The sequence below is a fragment of the Ptychodera flava genome, chromosome 7 (genome assembly GCF_041260155.1).
Source record: "Ptychodera flava strain L36383 chromosome 7, AS_Pfla_20210202, whole genome shotgun sequence".
Lineage (NCBI taxonomy): Eukaryota > Metazoa > Hemichordata > Enteropneusta > Ptychoderidae > Ptychodera > Ptychodera flava.
The window spans coordinates 16,218,890-16,239,531 of NC_091934.1; the positions used below are offsets into that span (position 1 = coordinate 16,218,890).

Sequence of the window (20,642 nt, forward strand, 5' to 3'; positions counted from 1 at the left end):
AGAAACAAGATGGCGTCCGTTTCGATTCTTCAACTGAGATTGTGTCCTACAGTTGTGCGCATGCGCAGACGTTAGCTTTAGCAAAAGTGAGGCAAAATCAAGTAAATATAAAATAAAAATGGATAAAAATATTGTTTAAAAATAATGTAAGGCATGTATCACCAAATTTTGAACATTTCTGACGGTATTTCAACTATACGAACACCCATGCCAAACATCACAATAATCAAATCAGTGGTTTTGAGGAAAAAGTGAAAATAGTGGTTTTCAGAAAAAAGCTAAAAAAGTGACTTTAAAATGATTCAATCAAAAAAAGAAAAAAGACCATTTGAGATACATGCCCAAGTGACCACTAGACCAAATTTCAGAAAATGTTACTGAAGCGTTTCTGAGATACCTGCGTCCACAGCATACGGCCCACTATGTTGGCCGTATTGGGCCGCGCCATCACATTAGTACCTTGTGCCCACAGGGCACAAAGTTTTTTATTTGCATTGTATTTATTCCGATCACTGAAATTTACTCTTGCCCTCAACAAAATGACGATCTGACAGCGTTTACATTTACAGAAGAAGGGGCTTAAATCAAAATGGACGCATTTTTAATCAGTAAGCATCTCCTAAGCTGTACAGACCAAATGCCTGTCAAGTTGTTGTAATTAATGCAAAATTTGGGCGAATATGAACAATGAAAATTGCAGAAAATTGAAAAAATAACACAGAACGGAGGCGAACGGGAACAGAGTCTCCACTGTAATCGTGTAGTGAACGTTATCGATTGATATTTTTTATCGGAAATTGATACATTGTTGTCGTGCTCACTCGCAGGTCGTTCGCAGCTCACAATGGCGCCAAACTTGGCAAAAGTGCGCCAAAATATGCTGAAACGTAAAAGTATTACCAAAACTGAAAGAAGTGTCGTCGATTTAATTTGAGTACAAGAAACCAGCCGATACGTCGTTCACTGTCGTCAAGAGAGCAACCGACTGAAAGCGCTCTCAGGTAGGAAATATGCTTCGCGGAATACTGCCCAAAAAGGAATCCTTTCTTCCCGCAATGTGAATTGTGAGCAAATCATACTTGACAAGGCTTGCCCCACGCCTGGATATAAGAATATCAACCAAAGTAAATCGAAAGCAAATTGAAGTTATATACTGTAGTAGCTGAACACTAATATTCTGGCACGCTGTTTCTGGGGGACGCTAGGTCAGCTAGTAAATGCTGCTGCCGAGAAAAGCTAACCGACTGAAGTCAGCCTTATACTTTGCGTCATATTAGGACAGCACTCCAACCACTTCAGAAAGTCAACCGCCGACTACACCGATGTACGACATGTGTTGCAAATACGTACCGAGCGAGATACTGTACACAGGTTAGGGACGATTAACATGAACATGGGACCTCCAGATGCGGAGCACAGCGTCCTACAGGAGTGTTCCGGCCTTTGCAGAGTGACATATGAACGAACAAAGTAATACTATATGTCTTTTACTCACAAACAAACTGGAAGACTTAACCATTCAAATATTTGTACAAACATAGAATGACAGTCAGCAGCGTATGTCTCAGAATTTCCATAAAAGGTCAAATTTTGCTAGATTACACAAAACAATGGTTGTCCTGGACTGCATCATAAGACTGGTTATTTTTTGATTGGATAGAGACATTGCAAAGTTCTATTGCACGATCGTTTTGATGGTCTACGATCTCATTGTATGTATACTATATATGCTTTTACTTTATTAGGCTGTTTAGGATATCTTTTTCATTACCTCACATGTAATCCTGTCTTAAGAAGGCTTTTAAATATTTCATGAAAGTTGTATTTCCATTTTCCACCGATGTGCTATTAGATTACCATAGCTGTAACAGGGACATTTCGGGACTGTGGGAAGGTCTTCAGGTTTTATAGTTCAGGTAAATGTCTTTCTTTGACTCAAACACTCTTCTCTTTTTCTCTCTTTGCCATTTTCAGGGAAGTCTGCTCCGCCCTGCCTGTTAATTTCATTGACTCTGTATTATGAATCATAAGGTTGCTTGTTGGCTTTTGCTTTGGGAACATTGTAGTGCGCTTTTGTCGAAAACTCACAGAGGTAAGGCCGTGTTCAAAAATTGGTGGAGGGCTGGAGGAATTCAGGGGGGATTCGAAAATTTTTGGGGTAGTCGGGGGGGACTTGAAAGTTTTGCTCTGCCTATAGGGGGACCTGAAAATATTTTGACTCCCGACATTTTGATGTTGTCCAGTGGTTCTAATGTTAGTAATAATTAAACAAAATCTAGAAACGTTTTGTTTGGGACTGCGGGAAGGTCTTCAGGTTTTATAGTTAAGGTAAATGTCTTTCTTTGACTCAAACACTCTTCCTTTTTCTCTCTTTGCCATTTTCAGGGAAGTCAGCTCCGCCCTGCCTGTTAATTTCATTGACGAGATACTATACACAGGTTAGGGACGATTGACATGTTCCGGCCTTTGCAGAGTGACATATGAACGAACCAAGTAATACTATATGTCTTATACTCACAAAAAACTGGGAGACTTAGTCTTGCCATTACCTCATTATCAGACTACCTTCAGCATTCCTGGCTTGGTGTATAGTCGTAAAAACTCCCTGTCATCAGGGTGGCTTAGCCAACTTGGAAGTCGCACTCTGTTTACGTCGATTACCAAACATTGAATGATTGCATGACTATTTAAGCTTTAGATGACGACCTTTTCCCCTCCTTCCTGATATGGCTCATTAATTTTCATCAATTTTCAGCTTGTTTTGAAGTGCCCATATGTTGTGCATGCTAAATGGCAAAAACAGAGCCACAACCGCACTCAATTTGGCCATTCAAATGGAAAGGGGACATTCTTTCAAAGGTCCTAGTCAGTTTGACATGTACGCCAATGGACTGAGTCAAAGGCCCGCGGCCGCCAGCAGTACCACAGTCGCTTGCTGTAGTTCGCCGTGTATCAGACCACAGGCGACTATGACAAGTGAGCGTAGGCAGACGGATATCGCGGGATGGGCCCCCGTCACGTCTCATTTGCAGCTGTACTGTATATTTTAAACTAACCTTTTGACAACGAGCGCCTGGTTATATTAGTCCAATGTGACTTAGAATTACATTGACGATCTCAAAACGACCGAAACGCTTGTCAAAAACTCAAATACATTTTTCCAGGCAGTTGTATCTTTTATGTTGTTATCGGGCAATAAAATTGAAAAAATCCAGTATTTTCTTTTGTTGATTCATTTCTACTGATAACTTACTAAATATCTGTTAAAAATGTATCGAACTTCCAAGACCAGAGTTGCAAAGCAGATACAGCACATTGTTGCAGCGCAGGCTTCCATAGAGCACTGGATAGAAAGACACCGGAGCTGTACTCCGTCTTCTTGGCACCTTTCCCGGGTATACATTATGATCTTCTGCAGTTATTCTGGTTATTTTGAAGGTTAATAGTAGAAATGAATCAACAGAAAGAGTAATCATGTTCTTCAATTTTGTTACTCAATAACAGCATAAACAATAGCATTAAACATCCAGATTATTCTGTTCCTCGTGAATATATTATCACAGTCCCTCCATGGAATGTATGTGGACAAATTCTAGACATGACACATTAGTCAGGTGGCTTAGCAACAAAAAACAGCAAGATCGTTACACGGATGACAAAAGTGCCAAATTTGCTACAGAGGTTCACATATATGTGTACATCAAAATTAGCTATTGCTCCAAAAATTTTGGCCACCGGAAAGGCTCGATGACGTCATAAATTCAAAATGGCCGCCATTATATTGCTTAAAAATGGTAAAATACGGTTTATTCGGCCAGTTTTCAATATTTTTTTAAATAAACTGACACAAACATTCTCAATTATAAATAAAACATTAAATTGACGCAAATCAATTATTATGATGACGTCATAAAGCCAAAATGGCCGACCAAATTCAAAATGTCCGCCGTAACATTGTCTAAAAATGTTAAAGCACTGTTAATTAAGCCTGTTTTCAGCATTTTATCGCCTGAACTGAAATTAACACCCCAAATTACAGACAAAACATATAATTGATGAAAATTAATTATTGTGATGACGTCATAAAAACAAAATGGCAACCGAAAGTTACAAAATGGCCGATTATGAAGTTAACTTTGCTTGGTACAATAGCCCATTTACGTGACAAAATGATAGTTTAAAGATAATGTACAATTTGTATTAATATTCCATAAACTCAAAATAAAAGATAAATGTACCAAAACTTAGCCAATAAGTTCAACACAAGTAACAAACTCTTATGAGATTATTTATTATTAAACAATAGTCTGTGTTTGAAAAATCAATGAAGGCTACTTCACACACTGTTCAACCTTGTTTATGACACTGTATTGTGAGCAGATCAATGTGGTTTCGTGACAGGGAAACATGGTGAGAAACCAGTGAATTGATAGTGCTTTGACCCTGGTAATGTGACCTTGGTCCCAGAAAAAGGTTTTGTGTCGGTGAATCCTCCTAGCTGCGTTTCGGACCAAAGTTGGGTTCCTTCTTCAGCCACTTGAATGGTCTTGTATTCTAACATACTTAGTTTGATGGTAGCTATCAAAGAGAGATGCTGAGATTATGTTGTGATATGATTGTTGCGTGAATTGTTGCTCGGACCGTTCATTTGTACTTTTCTTGTTTGAATTTTGCTTGAAGGAGGATATCTTGTATGTTTTTCTTACTTTTAAACGTTATTATAGGTTTTCTGGAAACCATGGCCAGCGTATAATCGCCCTCTATTATTTTCCAGTTCCTTATCACATTGTTTGATTAGGCTGGTTATGATGAGTTTGTGCTGAAAAGTATTTTTTTTCATCATTACTCTTATTTTTGTTGATTAAGGATGGCTGACATTTTGTTACATTAACTTCTTTTTGATACAAGCTATGTCCTTCTTTTTTAATCGCGTTGTTGAAGTTTTTGCGTTGAGAAATTGACCTTTTTTATAGTGTCCATATTGTTGTTTCATGTGCGAACATACCTTAGTAATTCACCTTTAATGAAGAATTTGAAGGCTGGTGGTAGATAAATATCGTCAGATGGTTTGATGTGGGTTTTACAGTCGAGCCATCTCTCTCGATTGCGTCTCTGGCATTTGAAGACCACAAGGTCAAGGTATGAGATTTTGTCGATAGAATGTTCAATTATGAATTCCCAAGTTGAACGTATGGTACAGGGTGTTGCACTCCTCAACAAATGTTCTGAATCTTATAAGTTTATGTTCTGTTCCTGAGTGTATCATGAAAATGTCACCTTTTAAACGTTTCCATACGAATATTTGACCGGATTTGGGATTTAATATAACTTTCTCAGTTTCATGGTATGTGATATCAGCTATTTCTGGTGAGCCCATGCTGCATCCATAGATTTGTTTGTATTTTTCTCAGTTGAATTAAAATATGCTGCGTTTCAGAATAATCGACAGAGAGGTTTCATGTGCGTTGTTGGTGGGTTTTCGTCTTGTATCAGTTGGTTTGTACTGTTTCAGAGTCTAACGCCAGGATCGCTGCATTTATGGCTTCATTTTTGGCATGTTTTCCTACATACAACGTCTAATGTTACCAGAATAGAGTTTGCTTTTATTTTATTGATTCTAACTAGTTAATGAAGTTTTTGTGTCCCTGACATATGTAAGTCGTCTTTACACGATTGGTTTTATGGCAAAGTCTAGAAATTCGAGGATTTGGTTTATAGGGCTCGAGCAGCCATTTCTATTGACACGTTGGATGATGATTGTTCCTTCTGCTTGGGTTTTGTGTATATTTCGCAGGAGATGTCATCATGGACAGGTGTACAAATTATTCTACTTATGGGAATGAAGAAACTGTAAATCACCTCGTCAATGATCTTGTTGTCGCGATAAATGATTTCATATACAATTTCCACCGTATTAGTTAATGTCGCCAGGTGTTGCCTTAATGTACAGTAATAGTGTACATTTCGCAGTTGTCTTTAACTTTCTCTAATGTCATTTGTCGTATTCACATTGCTATGCCTTGATGGGTTTATTGTGATTTGTTTGTTTTTAGACAGATTGCTCAGAGCAGTCTTTTCGAATAATGTTCTTTCTGATGTGGGTTGCGAATGGAATTTCCTCTATCGATCTAAGTTGCTTATAGACAGTTTTATATTTTAGGTTTTCCGCTGTTAATAGTGTCGACATTGGACTTATCTTAGAACAGATTTCTGATTGATTGATTGATCGTTTGTTTCTCATGAAATTGCACAATCTTATTATTCAAATAAATTTGTTGATATCTGATACGACAATTTTTCTGTATAGGCACTACGGAGTGGGATAAATTTCAAGCCTTTGCTTAATCCTTTGATTTCAACATTTGTGAAGGTTTGATTTGCAAGATTTTTTATGAATCTGAGAATCTTTCTCGTTCTTGCTTTTGTTTAAACTTCGAATTTCTGTTTATGTTCTTCCTGTCGTTATTTATGTTTTTGGTTTCCAAACAGCAAAACGATACCAAAAACGAAAGGCAAAGGAGAATTTCATAAAATTCACAAAAGCTGCAAAAAAAAAGCAAGTAAGCTCGTTTCAAAAAGCATAAAAAAGTCTTTTCTTTGTTCATAAGACTGTGACGAAACGGTCTTTTAAGGCCATCACATCCTCCAAAAAGAGAACTACTGTAGCACAAAACAATGTGTCTGTCACCACACATCGAGACATAAAAAACCTAGAAATTCAACAAACGAAAAAGGCTTCTCAAACAAAGGAAGTATAAGACCATACTCAAAAACATAAAACCCTTTTTCGGGGACCAAGGTCACATGACCAGGGTCAAGGCGTGATTTATTCACCAGTTTCTCACCATGTTTTTCGTTTTCATGAAATCACACTACTATTGATCTACTCACTATATCGTAACACTTTCAAGAACAGATGCGTAAAGTTGCCCTCATTTCCTTTATATTGATTCAGTTTTTCAGACAGAAGCGATTGTTGAATAATCAATAATTTCATAATAGCTTGTTACTTGTGTTGAGCGTATTGGCTAAGTTTTGGTACATTTATCATTTATTTTGAGTTCATGGATCATCAAGACAAATTGTACATTACCTTTAAACTATTATTTTGTCTCGTAAATGGGCTACTGCGCTAAGCGTAGTGATCTTCATAAAAGGTAATTTTGTAATTTTCGGTTACCATTTTGGTTTTATGACGTCATCACAATAATTAATTTGCATCAATTATATGTTTTGTCCGTAATTTGGGGTGTTAATTTCAGTTCAGGCGATAAAATGCTAAAAACAGTCTTAGTTAACAGTATTTGAACATTATCTGACGATATTATGAGGGATATTTTGATTTTGGGCGGCCATTTTGGCTTATGACCTCATGACAATGATTAATTTGCGTCAATTTTATGTTATATTAGTAATTTGGGATGTTTGTGTCAGTTTATTAAAAAAATATTGAAAACTGTCTGAATTAGCCGTATTTTACCATTTTTAAGCAATATAATGGCGGCCATTTGAATTTATGACGTATCGAGCCTTTCCGGTGGCCAAAATTTTTGGAGCAATAGCTAATTTTGATGTACACATATATGCAAACCTCTGTAGCAAATTTGGCACTTTTGTCATCCTTGTAACGATATTTTTGTTAAGCCACCTGACTAATGGGGATAGAGTGTATAATGTTGTTGTTTATGTTGTTATCGGGCAATAAAATTGAAAAAATCCAGTATTTTTCTTTTGTTGATTCTTTTCTACTGATAACTTACTAAATATCTGTTAACAATGTATCGAACTTCCAAGACCAGAGTTGCAAAGCAGATACAGCACATTTTGCAGCGCAGGCTTCCATAGAGCACTGGATAGAAAGACACCGGAGCTGTACTCCGTCTTCTTGGCACCTTTCCCGGGTATACATTATGATTTTCTGCAGTTATTCTGGTTATTTTGAAGGTTAACAGTAGAAATGAATCAACAAAAAGAGTAATCATGTTCTTCAATTTTGTTACTCAATAACAGCATAAACAATAACATTAAACATCAAGATTATTCTGTTCCTCGTGGATATATTATCACAGTCCCTCCATGGAATGTATGTGGAGAAATTCTAGACATGACACATGTCAGGCCTTTGGCCTTCTTTATCTCGTTATCTCGTATCTCGTTATGTATACATATTCTACACGGATACGACATCCGCAATTCCGGAAAGAAAGGAAGTGGGTGCTATCAATTCTCAGAACAGTGACGCTTGCAAAGACCTTGCGCATTGTGCCAGGGAGAGTTCGACGTCCTTGTAATTTCGCATGTAGGCCTACACTGTAAAAATAGCGGACGCTAGACGCGTCTTTACGCGTTCAAAATGTACGTGTCGGTGTTCAAATTTGAACGGCTAGTGTTCATATTGTTAACACTAGTGTTCATATTATTAACAATGGTGTTCTAAACCTGAACACATAGTGTTAACAACCATCTCCTTCAAGTGTTCAAAAACTCAGCATCACAGAAATTTTACAATACTGTAAAACAATTACCAATCTTTTGGTATTTTACTTTACAATGGCTATATTAAATTTACTACTGCCTCGGTCAAGGGTCATTGCAACACAATTGTAGCGATAACCCTTGACCTGAGCGCGATCGATACGCCTTGCATAGTACCGCTGCGTAATCACAGCTGACACATGTCTTTTAGTAGAGACAATCGCATGTAAAACATCAATTAAACATTGTAGAGTATACAATGTATTGTTTCAGCATAGGAGAGATTGGCTTTTTTATTTTAATCAGTGGATGACAAGAAGAAGCCAATATTTGTAACAGTATTGAAAAGAAGCACTTTATATGAAAGTATCCCCTTTCCCTTAACCTAACCTTTTGTCTTTCATTTAAAGTCTCATCTCGCCATATTACCTATTGTTGCATTTTTTCAGGATGTAAAAGTTGGATATAACTGAAAATCGAAGAGTTGTTACAGAAGCTGGCGGTACAGATAATGAAGAAGATTAGTGTACAGGTAGCTGTCTGGAAACAAGCTTGAGAACCTTAGTTCATCTCTAATGTCGATTTAAACTTCCGAGGGTCAGTAACTGAATTTTGATAAGTTTCTGAATTGTTTTCTGAATTAATCTAAGCTTGGTAGCATGCTATGATCAACTAAATGCTGCCGGAGGATAAGCTTTCACAGACGTGTAGTCTCCTTTATCAGATGCAAGGGTGGAATGAAAAATAATAGCTGAAAGCGACAGAAAATTCAGAGTAATAAAATCTCCATTCTGACAGAATTACTGAATTTTCTGAAATTTTCACTCTGAATTTTCTGTCACTTTCTGCTTCAATTTTTCATTCTTCCTTGCATCTGATAAAGGAGACTTCACGTCTTTGGAAGCTTATGCCCTTTTAACACTTAGTTGATCATAGCATGCTACCAAACCTATAGAATTTTGTATTGTAGCTCAACACGTCTCTTGTTCTTAGCAACTGGTTTTTAGCTTTGCCGTCAGCTAAATAGGTGGATGTGTAGCATTGCCCTCAAATTTGTACATCCCAAAGTTTTTTCTTCAAAACAGCCTGTACGAATTCTTTAATATTTGGATTACAGGTCCCCAGGGATTACCCTAATCACATATGTTCAAATTATGATGAACTATGCAAATTTATATTTTTAATGCTAATTTTGCTATTTTTGGCAAAAATCTTCTTCTCTTTTATTGACGTCTTCAATATTGGTACACATGTCCCTAGAAATGACCCTAGTCAAATTTTTGCTAGTTGTGATGAAATAGTCAAATTTGTATATTTCATGGCAATTTTCGTCATTTTTGGTCTAAGAATCTTTAAAAATCTTCTTCAAAACTACTAATTGAACAGCTTTGATATTTGAGACATAGATCTCTACTGATAGCCTCTTTCAGATTGTTCAAATTATGCAGAAATTTGGAACTTTGTATTTTTGAGAAATTAAAGACATTTCAGACATTTTAAAGATATGAGGGATTACCAGGATGTGATATATATCGTTATGATGAAATCTACATTTTTTTTATTTTAAGGGTGAATTTTACAATTTTTGGTAAAACCATTTGTATAAAAATTATTAGCAAGGTACACCAGAATTTTAAAGGTCTTTACGAATATGTTTTTTATTTCTGAGAAGTAGATTTTTGAAATGTCACCGATTTATTTCATTGTTTATTTAAAGATATTGCAAACAAACAAACCTTTTGTTTATGAAGGACTTGTGTTGGACAAGGACATAGGTTTTACCCTGCCAAGGACCAATTTTTCCCACTTTCTGCATGTTGTGCCTTACTGTGACTCTTTCACATCTTGACATATTGTATTTACTTTATGTGGACAACTATATACCATGTGCACTAGAGAATCATTGACTAATTTTTTTCTTCAAAATTTACAATTGTCTATACAAGAGGAAATGTCTTTAGAAACCATCTTACAACAATGAAGTATGCATTCCATACATCTATGTGTTTTCAACACAATAGGTAAGCCAAATTTTGAGCTTTTTCAGATGATTTTTTGTACATTTTAAACAAGTATGCACCTAAAAACGTAATCCACAATATTTAAGTAAAACCTGTTTTGTCATTACTTTGTTCATATTTTTAAAACGATCTACAGTGTTCATGGGGATTTTTATTGCTTATGCTTTTGATAGGAGGGTGTTAACACCGTTGGTAGTTTCCTATGACAAACTTTACATACAAATTGGCAATGTTTATTTGCCCACTTTACAGTAATTATTGTATTTACTCTAGAAATGTTTTGTGTATTTTTAGAATAAAATAATTTTACTACATATCAGTGGTCTGTAATGTTATTTCAAGGCTTGAACACCCCCTGAACGCCCAAAATTAAAGGTGTTCAACAAGCGCGCATTATGTGTTCTAGCCTTTAACACACTTATCGTTGAACGGCGTCCATGCGTTCAAAAAGTGTTACAGCCCTTTGAACGCGTAAATGCGTTCAATTTTTTGAACACATTTCATGTGCAACGTGTGTTCAGATATGGAACACTGTGGTGTTCAATATAATGTCTGATGAACACGTAGCGTTCAAAATCTGCACACGTGTGTTAAAAATTGAACGTTGGTTGAACACGTAGTGTTAAATTTCTGAACGTCTAGACGCGTCAAAAAGTGTTACAAAAAGGCGTTTAATTGGTGTTCTATCCTTTAACACTTAACTTTACAGTGTAGGTAGGCCTATTGAGCACGATTTCACTGCAGTTTTCCCTGACCCTAAAGAAAAGGACAAGAGAAGCTATCTCGCCTCTGTGGAGGGACTGTGTACTGTCATGCCTAAAATAACCGTTTGTCTTCCTTTCCACTACCACAGGGGAACAAGGCAATAAATAGTGCAAAAAGATTAATGAATTCATGATTATGAATACAGTTGATAAAAAATTTCATATCTCTATCATTATTGTTTATTTACAAAAGTATCCTATTCGAATCTTGAAAGACGATTGGTATTCATGCTAAATTCACGATTGTAGCACAGATTTTCAAGTTCAGTCTGAGAGTAACGCAATGCTTTCTACGTACACCCAATTGGCAACCCAAAGCGCATGTTGACCTGTATATGTTTTGTTTGTTTGTTTGTTTTTTACTAACAGTTTGTGTATAATCTCGTCTAGCTGTCGGTCCATATGCTACAGCTGTGCTGTTGCTTTTCTGTGGTAGCGGGGAGAAAATCGTGGAAGTCAAAAACAGCATGTATAAAAAGACAGAAGAATTCACCAAGACACCCGGAGCCCAGCTATAGTCCCACAGCTCAATATCATCTAGAACTAAAGTTTCGCTGTAGGCCCGGAGTATCGAAAGTGGTCCACTGTTGACAGCTTGATACCTGCCTTCTATTGTTATCCAAAGCCCAGCGAGTTCATGCTCGATCACCAACCCCCCCCCCCCCAACAAAAAAAACGCTATCTGACACTACGGCCAAAAGGCGCCCTATTTTGGGCAATACACATTTCGCCACGCATACGTTGAGTACGCGTACAGAGAGTAAAATCCACCTCCCGCGTCGTGTTGAAAATTTCGCTGGATTTCCTCGCTGCACAGTAAAATTTTGATGAAAAAGTTGCATACAGGTTTTCCTTTACATGTTGCCCTTTCAATGATGTTATTTTGGCAAGAATATCACGGACAAATTGCTAAAATACCTAAGCGATAATAGTCATATGTAAAAGTACGTGAAAATACAGCCAACAGAACAAACGATCGTTAACTCGTCATTTCATAAAAATAAAACGGAAACTCAAAAAATAAAACCATAGAGTTTTAGTTAACATTCATGAGATGTGTATTCTCAAATATTGTAAAAAATGACGGCGAAATGAAAAAGTTAAACCAACGGTTTTTTTCAGATGTATTTTTCATTTTACGACGCGGCGAATAACCTCGAATTCCCATAGAAAATAATGGCGTCTAATGTACAAACAGATCGCACACTTCTCGCCGGTTCAAATTCCTCAATTCTGAACCAATGACGGTGAAAATTGGCACGTAGATCCTCTGATTGATAAAAAAATCGTTTGGTTTTAGATTGTTGTCGTGCTCACTCGCAGGTCGTTCGCACTCACAATGGCGCCAAACTTGGCAAAAGTGCGCCAAAATATGCTGAAACGTCAAAGTATTACCAAAACTGAAAAATGCGTCGTCGATTTAATTTGAGTACAAGAAACCAGCCGACAAGTCGATGGTATGGCTTATACGTCAATACATATGGGTGAATGTGGAAATAATTATGAGATGACCTGGTTGCACGAGCGGCACGCGAGTAGAGTTCGATCGATATACTATTGAAAATAAATTGATACAATGTTCACTGTCGTCAAGAGCAGCGACTGAAAGCGCTCTCAGGTAGGAAATATGCTTCGCGGAATACTGCCCAAAAAGGAATCCTTTCTTCCCGCAGTGTGAATTTGTGAGCAAAAACATACTTGACAAGGCTTGCCCCACGCCTGGATATAAGAATATCAACCAAAGTAAATCGAAAGCAAATTGAAGTTATATACTGTAGTAGCTGAACACTAGTATTCTGGCAGGCTGTTGCGGGGGGGGGGGGGGGCTTGGCCAGCTAAGCTTAGTAAATGTTGCTGCCGAGAAAAGGTAAGCGACTGAAGTCAGCCTTATATTTTGCATCATAGGACAGCACTCCAACTACTTCAGAAAGTCAACCGCGGACTACACCGATGTACGACATGTGTTACAAATACGTACCGAGCGAGATATTATACACAGGCTAGGGACGATTGACATGAACATGGGACCTTCAGATGAGGAGCACAGCGTCCTACAGGAGTGTTCCGGCCTTTGCAGAGTTACATATGAACGAACCAAGTAATACTATATGTCTTGTACTCACAAAAAAACTGGAAGACTTAGTCTTGCCATTACCTCATTATCAGAATACCTTCAGCATTCCTGGCTTCAGACAGGTGTATAGTCGTATAAACTCTCTGTCATCAAGATGGCTTAGCCAACTTGGAAGTCGCACTCTGTTTACGTCGATTACCAAACATTGAATCATTGCAAGATTATTATAACCTTTAGACGACGACCTCTCCCCCTGCTTCCTAATATGGCTCATAAATTGGCATCAAATTTCAGCTTGTTTGGAAGTGCCCACCTCTCCCCTGCTACCTTATATGGCTCATAAATTTGCATCAAATTTCAGCTTGTTTGGAAGTGCCCATATGTTGTGAATATCAAATGGCAAAAACAGAGCCACAACCGCACTCAATTTGGCTATTCAAAATGGAAAGGGGACATTCTTTCAAAAGTTCCCAGTCAGTTTCACTCAGTTTGACATGTACGCCCATGGACTGAGTCAAAGGCCCGCGGCCGAGTATCTCTAGCAGTACCAGAGTCGTTTATTGTGGTTCGCTGTGTATCAAATCACAAGCGACTATGACAATTGCACGTACGCAGACGAATATCGCGCGATGGGCCCGCACATCTCATTTGCAGCTGTACTGCATATTTTAAATTAACCTTTTTGACAACGAGCGCCTGGTTCTATTAGTCCAATGTGACTTTAGATTACATTAACGATCTCAAAACGACCGAAACTTTATATCACACTTCAACATCCATGGGGATAGAGTGTATAATGTTGTTGTTTATGTTGTTATCGGGCAATAAAATTGAAAAAATCCAATATTTTTCTTTTTTTGATTCATTTCTACTGATAACTTACTGAATAACTGTTAAAAGTGTATCGAACTTCCAAGACCATGAGTTGAAAAGCAGGTACAGAACATTTTTGCAGCGTTGGCTTCCATAGAGCACTGGATAGAAAGACACCGGAGCCGCTGTACTCCGTTTTTTTTTTTTTGCACCTTTCCCGGGTATACATTATGATCTTCTGCAGTTATTCTGGTTATTTTGAAGGTTAATAGTAGAAATGAATCAACAGAAAGAGTAATCATGTTCTTCAATTTTGTTACTCAATAACAGCATAAACAATAGCATTAAACATCCAGATTATTCTGTTCCTCGTGAATATATTATCACAGTCCCTCCATGGAATGTATGTGGAGAAATTGTAGACATGACACATGTCAGGCCTTTGGCCTTCTTTATCTCGTTATCTCGTATCTCGTTATGTATACCTATTCTACACGGACAAGACAAACATCCAGATTATTCTGTTCCTCGTGAATATATTATCACAGTCCCTCCATGGAATGTAGGTGGAGAAATTCTAGACATGACACATGTCAGGCCTTTGGCCTTCTTTATCTCGTTATCTCGTATCTCGTTATGTATACATACCTATTCTACACGGATACGACATCCGCAAATCCGGAAGTGGGTGGCTTGCAAAGACTTTGCGCATTGTGCCAGGGAGAGTTCGACGTCCTTCTTGTGATTTTGCATGTAGGCCTAGGTAGGCCTATTGAGCACGATTTCACTGCAGTTTTCCAGGACCCAAAGAAAAAGACATAAGAAGCTATCTCGCCTCTGTGGAGGGACTGTGTACTGTCATGCCTAAAATAACCGTTTGTCTTCCTTTCCACTACCACAGGGGACAAGGCAATAAAAATGCAAAAAGATTAATAAATTCATGATTATGAATACAGTTGATAAAAAATTCCATATCTCTATCATTATTGTTTACTTACAAAAGTATCCTATTGCACTTGAATCTTGAAAGACGATTGGTATTCATGCTAAATTCACGGTTGTAGCACAGACTTTCATGTTCAGTCTGAGAGTAACGCATACTTTCTACGTATACCCAATTGGCAACCAAAAGCGCCCGTTGACCTGTATATGTTTGTTGGTTTGTTTGTTTGTTTGTTTTTACTTACAGTTTGTTGTATAATCTCATCTAGCTGTGGGTCCATATGCTACAGCTGTGCTATTGCTTTTCTGTGGTAGCGGGGAGAAAATCGTGGACGTCAAAAACAGCATGTATAAAAAGACAGAAGAATTCACCAAGACACCCGGAGCCCAGCTATAGTCCCACAGCTCAATATCATCTAGAACTAAAGTTTCGCTGTAGGAGTATCGAAAGTGGTCCACTGTTGACAGCTTGATACCTGCCTTCTATTATAAGGGATGCCAGACGCTCACTGAAAACTTGCGACATTACACTGACAGTCGTTGCACATTGAACGGTTTCCCATTTTCAAACTGCTGTAACTCAAAAAGTATTAGGTCTAATTCAATAAAAGTTTCGATAAAAAATTCCTATTCAGTTGTTTATTCTACCACGTGAGTCTTTTAGAAAATACAGAAAAAAACCCGTGTTATTTTAGTGCTCAAAATCAAGCATTATTTTTCGCCGTATAGCGGCACGCACATTTCTCAGGCCACTGCGTTCATATTTTTACAGAGGTTAACCACACACTAGGATGCCCATATTTGGAGACAAAGTAGGTTGAAAGGTCACCTGGACGGTGACTCCAATCTTTCAAAATTGGCTCGCCCAAGCTGTTTATTTTGTTCAACGCCTAAACGACATTTTGTAGGTAGGTTTTTCGCTAAAATGCGGGACAATTTTCAGTGATCGGAGTTAGTATACCAAACAGCAAGTGTTATTCTAAATTTGTGGAAAGGTTGAAGCATTTTCATGACCGTTTTCTGATGTAATCTTTACTTAAGGAATTAATGTTATTATACAACAATATTTTTTCGTAGGGATCCCCACAAAATGAGTTTTAGCCATATGTTGTAATTTTTTGACCATTTGTCAAAAAAATCGAGCATATTTTAATTCTAATAAAAAATCATAACTCTGGAAATAGACAAGATAGAACCATCATTCAAACAGTTTTTTTTAAATTTTGAGACAAGATCTTCAAGAAAAAATACAATTCAAGTAAGTTTAACCAAGAACAAAAAAGGGCCTCGCATCCCTACTATTATCTGCCCATTCTTTTGCACAGGGAGCTACCTCCATGTTTTGCACAATTAGGGATGGCCCATGTGATGTCCAGGGTTCTGTATGAATTTGGAAAAACAATCCAAAAGGCTGCCTTTGAAAAAAATTCCGGCAAAGTAAATAAAACAGTAGTATGGTCCCATGTATGTGCTGAATTTCGCAATGTTTCTGATATATGTGTAGACAGAATCATGCATAAAACTAAAATATTCTGATCGCCTGCAGTTAATGCACACCTACTTCAAAGAAGGCGGGCTCTGCCATTGTTCTCATTACGGCGCCGCTCTTTGTTTAGGATATGTTTTCACACAAAATAATGCAAAACAAACACAGTGATGAAGGTATTACAAATCAAAATATATATATTGAAAATATGTATGGAGGATATGTATTACATTATTTATATCATGTTTTCATTTGGCAGGAAGAAAGGTTTGAGGAACATTCGTGAACGGCAATCAAAGAAATATTCTAAAGGCACCTAAATTGAGGTTTCATATGCAAATTGCTTCCACGTAAGGCTGCGTTCACAAATAATCTTTTTTTTTCAGCTCACCCACCCTGATATCCTCAAAAAAAATTTGAAATTCCCCTATCTACATGCAAACTTTCTAGCCCCCTCCGCCAAAACATCACATAGGCTCATATTTATAAGGGATTTATGCACAGGAAAAAACATATATTGCGCAGTTCTGCTCGCCGATGTTCCACACAACCTTTTTTGAGGCACTAAGTGGGGGTGGTCAGTCAAAATTTCAGAGTTAGAGAGGGGGTACTCAAATTCATCATGGTTGGCGAGGGGGTTGTCACTCGAAATTTCGGAGTTTCTGGTGAAATTCCTCCGAGCCCCAGGCCGTAAATGATGACGGCTCCCTAAAGAACCAACCAGATGTGAACTGAATGTGCTCACGTGGTTTACAATATGTTCATTACATAGTAGTACGCTTCACAGATGAATCAGATATCTGTCATATCATTAAATGTAGCCGGTATAATAAACTTTCGAACAGTACTGTTTGAGTTATAGGACTAATTACAAAACTTCATAAAATATGCAAATGAGTTATTTATTAACTTAATACTTTTCAGTCCTTCACGGGACAATTAAATATTTATCTGATCAATATCTGTAGTAGGTTTCATCAAATTTGGTACTATAATCCCAGAGTTATATCACTATTACTAATTACAAAGTTCATTAAATATACAAATATTTGGTGCAGTTTTTTTCGGAGTTATATGATTAATTACAAAACTTCATAAAATATGCAAATGAGCTATTTATTAACTTGACACTGCCCAATTCTTCTCAGTACAATTAAGGTGAAGTACTACGAATTACGTCAAATTAGGTTGTGGTGTCATTTTCTTGAAACTTTGCACAAATATTCTTGGAAGTTGTGCAAGTGCAAAAATGAAATAAAAAATGGGGGTCACCACGCTCGTTTCCATGGAAACGGACGTTAAAATGGCGTCGTTAGAAATAAATAAAAATGATATAATTCACTTAAACTAATGAAAGCAATTATAAAACTCGTAGCAAACGAGTTAATTTTAATAAATACCAAGACTTAGATCCATATCTATCGAATGTATAGTTTTCATGATGTTTGTAAAGAAATTTTAACATAAGTATCGATTACAAAATGACGATATCGAAATTATATCACTACATAATTTTCGAACTTTCCTCCTGTCGCTTTGAATGGTGTCATTTTGACCAAACTTGGCGAACAAACTCCTGAAATAATGCCATTTAGTTTACACTTTTAATAAAAGGGTGTCACACGCTACTTTTTACAATATCTCCGGTGAATGGGTAACTTGCGCCATATAAATGGGAGAGAAATGTTAATTTTTCGCTCATATTGAATAAAAACCAGCTTCCTAGGGGGTCAAATATGACAAGGTTATAGGTCACATGTATTTCTAAGTCACTGGGTCAAAAATTAGGTAAAAGCGCAATTTCAACAATGACAGGTGATGTTAAATATATGCGCTACAAAATAACCCATTTGCGGCAGGCTTGAGTTAAATCTGCGCAGAACAGTTCTAAAGCGTGTGCGCGTCCGAATTCGTCGCCCTTTACCTTAAATATCAATTTGATCAATATTTGTACCGGGTATCATCAAATTTGGTTTTGGAATGTCGGAGTTATGTCAATAATTATAGAAGTTTATTAAATATGCAGATGAGCAGATAATTGACATGACACCCACAGTGTCATCATAATGTTCTGAGATTGTCATCTATGTAAAGTTCCATGAAATTTTGTGTAGTATTTCTTGGTATATGTCGACATTGTCTTTACTGTCTCCAAAGGAAACCATGATATGAAAAAAAGATATTTCATCACTTCATTAATGTACAAGCCACACCAACCAAAATCTAATCAGTTATTGCCATCAGCATATAGTACCTGTCTACCAAATCTGACTTGAACTGTTCAGGTGTTTTTGAGGTATCATGTAAACAGACAGACAGACAGGAAGACAGACAGACAGACACACATGCACACGGTTAGACAGACAGACATCTCTACGACATTAGCTCACGTTTGTGAACACATGAACTAAAAATTAACAGATGCATTCCAATTCTAACACAGAAACTTATTCCATATATAGCTAATTTAAGCGTCATCAAAGGTGAAACATTGCAATACATTCAAACATGTACACAATGAAGGTGACTTTACATAGAAGGTCACGAGATTTAGTGAACGACTACAAATTCGAGGATACAAACAACAGGAAATAGCAAAGACCGTGGGAGAAGCTAGTTATAACTAACGAGATAAACACACATGGACCAGCAGTGAAGCGGCACCAAACGAAGCTGTTCGTGCAAAAAAGATGTTCGCATTGTGAAGGCATTTATTTAATTCTCTCGTTGGGCGGGAAACAGGGCGTTTCTCTTACGTCAGAGTAAATACGTGTGTTTTATTTTCACACAACTGATGTCGAAGCGAATCTGTGAGATAGCACGTGCACACTTTACAGGATGGACAAGGGTCCCTTCACAAAATCGTGGATGGACAAAAGCATGCGATGATGATAGGCAGTGGGAAACGCTTGTTTAGGGCACTGGGGAGTTCTTGTGGGTTGGGAAGAGGGAAATTTGGGAGTTTAATATAATTCAAAATAATCTCTCTTGAAGGTAAATGAGATTCAGAAAGAAACATTAGCTGTCTCAAAGTCATCCACGGTTTAAATCACGATTTCAATAAATTGCTGAATGACTTCTATGTGCCAATTCAAAATTCCCGGAGATAGTATGTTTCATTAATAGCAAGCTAATGAAATCTCAGACAGCAGCAGTTTTACCTCATGGCATCGACTCAAATATAGACGGGGTGAAGCTCATACAAACGTCATCCGACTGAAATCAGATTAGAGGAATAGTGATACTCACAGACATATACGGAAGTGTGGTTAGACCACTGTCCTAGAGGGACCATGGTTAGACACATTGCCGAGTTAGTGACGACATTATGAATACATCGTGATAAAAGGTTATTTAAGGGTTAGTCTTGGTGGCCCAGACTCTCTACTGCTGGCGGCGCTGTCGCTTACGCCCGGAGAAGGTAAGGGTATGCAAACCGATCTGTCCTTGTAAACTGTCTTTCCGGGAAGGCAAACTTTTTTTTTGTCTTACTTGTGGAAATGAAGCCAATTTTTTTAGGTTAAAGGACCTTCCCCATGAACCTTACCACCAGTGACTGTGCGTTATACAGTACCTATGCACATAAAACACCCCGGCTACAGATTCTCGAAGTTGTATGGTTTGCTGTTCTTGCATATTCATCAAATGCTAAAAATCATAATACTAACATTTGTGAGTCTACTTCGTTTATTCATTCAGTTACCACACTGAGAAGACGACAAATAAAAATTGGACTCCTTTTCAGAGAATGTTTTGGGCACAGAAATTCTACGAGTAACGTAGGCATTGACATTTAAGTCATAGCCTTTATGTGTCCATCGCTTGTGCATGCGATAATTTGTTTTTGTGTATCCTGAGTCCACTTACCTATAAATACTAGTTAACTGCTATGTACTTATTACAAAAAGGTGAACATTTATAAATATATTTGTACGACGTGTTCACTTCTCAATGCACAGAATGAAGTCAGGGCTACATCATGGGTAGCGGCATGCACACTTGTACTTTGGTTGATAGAAATTTCACTGCAAAGGCCTTTGACTTCATGTTTCCCCTAAACGGAAGGA

At 37.4% G+C, this 20,642-nt stretch overlaps 2 protein-coding genes across 2 annotated transcripts in view; both read right to left on the reverse strand.

Annotated features, from left to right (window-relative positions):
• LOC139136870 (uncharacterized) overlaps positions 1-2,606 on the reverse strand; it is an 18,086-nt gene extending 15,480 nt beyond the window's left edge. Inside the window, exon 1 of the mRNA XM_070704707.1 lies at positions 2,519-2,606. The gene's annotated coding sequence lies outside the window, so the exon portion shown is untranslated. The remainder of the gene's footprint in view (positions 1-2,518) is intronic.
• Positions 1-2,830, reverse strand: part of LOC139136864 (protein sidekick homolog) — a 311,194-nt gene extending 308,364 nt beyond the window's left edge. The window contains exon 1 of the mRNA XM_070704701.1: positions 2,550-2,830. The gene's annotated coding sequence lies outside the window, so the exon portion shown is untranslated. The remainder of the gene's footprint in view (positions 1-2,549) is intronic.
• Between the last annotated feature and the right edge of the window lie 17,812 nt (positions 2,831-20,642).